Genomic DNA, 2,028 nt, shown 5'->3' on the forward strand with positions numbered 1-2,028 from the left:
ACCAGAGAAGTCCTGTTTATATTTATTCATGGGCAATTTTTTAGAAAGTTTCAGGCTAGCTGTCTTGCTGAAATGCCCCAAATTTTGGATTTTTCTGTTTCCTCATAATGGGATTCAAGTTAAGCCTTTTGTGGAGGATATCATGTAACTGACTTTGAATCACATCAGGAGGCACCTAATGCTAGTTTATCCTATTATTGTTGTTAAATTTGATCCCCGTTGGTTAAGGTGGGAGTCCCCACATGTCTCCATGATTAAGAATCTCTTTCCTCAATTAAGATGTGACCTGTGAGATTATAGCTGGAAACTCCATAAACGTCCTGTTTTTTTAAGACCCTTTTAACCAATGACTTAAACCTGTTATTGACCCTTTGTGAATCAGTTATTTCTTGATGTTACCAAATGATGACTTTCTATTTTATTATTTCAATAGCATATATTAGTATTCTTTATTAAGAATGTTTCCTTTCTCTTTCAAGGTGGAAGGGTGTAGAGTGCATCTTAAAGACAAGACCCCAAAATACATAGGAATAAAGCTTATGGTACTGATCACATCTGCTTAAATATTCCACGTGGAGTCAGATGCTTCCCTTTATGACTGGTCTGCTCTGATGTGGGTCTGAAGCCCTCCAAGATCTTCGGATACCCCAATATCTTCATCCTCCTGGCTCCCTGAGCATGACAAATCACCAACACTATGTGAGAAATTTAGAGAGAACAGTATGAAACATTCTTATAAGCTATACACATGAAATTTCTCATTTGGGAGGAGATTAACCTAGTAGGGAATTGGTTTATTGTGGAAATAGGGTAGGAGATCTTAGGGTTTAGACGAAACAGTTGTAGCAAGGAAGATGCATTAAGCACAGTCAAACCTATTGAAGTTTAACTCCTAGTAGAGAAAGTGAGCAGGGTGAGAGACTAAAGGAGAACGAGCAAGAGTTGGAGGCTCCAAGGCATGTCTGGGACGAGTAGGATAGGGCCACAGTGGGGGTCTCTCATCTACTTCAGAACACTGCGGACTTTCTGGGGACTGAATGCAGTCTTAGCTCCTCCACGGAGCCCCTCCTACGTGAGGACAGACTGCCTTAATTGAATCAGATGTCTGACTGGGGAGGCCGTAGTTGCTGGGGTGAAGGCCACCATGACACTCTTGCACAGCCTCAGCTGCTCCCTGTGGCTCAGTTCTGGTGCGATTTGGTGTTCTGCAGCCTCAGAAACAAAGCTGACATCAAATCTCTCCATCTCTGCCTGACTAGGGAGTTCCTGCCGAGATTAGAAAAGGGGAAAGCAAGCACAAATGTGGGTGGAGAGGGGGCATGGCAGCAGGGAGCAGAGGGTAGAGACGGGTGTCTTTAAATCAGCAGAACAATCAGTACTAGGCAGGGGCAGTTTTGAAATTAGGCTTCGGATTCTATTTTATCTTATTTTTTATGAAAAGTACCATCCTCTCTCTGATGAAGAAGTCCTGCTGCTCTATTGTTATAATCTCACCTCCACTCACACAGTTTCATGCCGGTACATTTCTGACCCACTTTCTTCATCTCCTTTGCTTGTTTCCTTCAAGAGCAGTTTTAGCTCCCAACCCCAGCTAGTACCTTGCTTAAATTGCTTTAATCTCCAAGTGCTTCTTATATTGATTTTAAACAGTTAAGCTGCCAATCAACTCCTCTCCTTGTGCAGCAGCTGAGGGTGAAGAGATTAAAACAACAAACAAATAAGGCCTGAGCTAGGAAGTTGGTTAGAATTTCCAAGTGAATGTCAGCACCTACCAGCAGTGTCTCTTCACCCCTCCCATCATGAAGGTGCAAAGTTATTACAAACAGACTGTGCCTAGCTTTGTAATGTTAACAATAGCAGGCATTTAATGAATAGTTGCTCTGTGCAGTAACCCTTCCAAATATTGCGCTCTTAGTAACTCATTTAATCCTTGCAACAATCACATGTGGTAAGTCATATCATTATTCTGTTCTAGTAGAAGAGGAAACCGAGGCATAGAAAAGTTAAGTGACATCTAAGGTCACCTTA

The 2,028-nt window shown here is 42.0% G+C and overlaps 1 long non-coding RNA gene across 1 annotated transcript; it reads right to left on the bottom strand.

Moving 5' to 3' along the window:
- Window positions 1-435: 435 nt before the first annotated feature.
- On the bottom strand, window positions 436-1,623 carry LOC129651788 (uncharacterized). The gene is made up of 2 exons (XR_008714301.1): window positions 1,495-1,623; window positions 436-695 (listed from the first exon to the last, which is right to left on the bottom strand). It is a non-coding gene; the product is annotated as an uncharacterized LOC129651788 (long non-coding RNA).
- Window positions 1,624-2,028: the final 405 nt, after the last annotated feature.

This window comes from Bubalus kerabau, chromosome 4 (assembly GCF_029407905.1).
Source record: "Bubalus kerabau isolate K-KA32 ecotype Philippines breed swamp buffalo chromosome 4, PCC_UOA_SB_1v2, whole genome shotgun sequence".
Taxonomy (NCBI): Eukaryota; Metazoa; Chordata; class Mammalia; order Artiodactyla; family Bovidae; genus Bubalus; species Bubalus kerabau.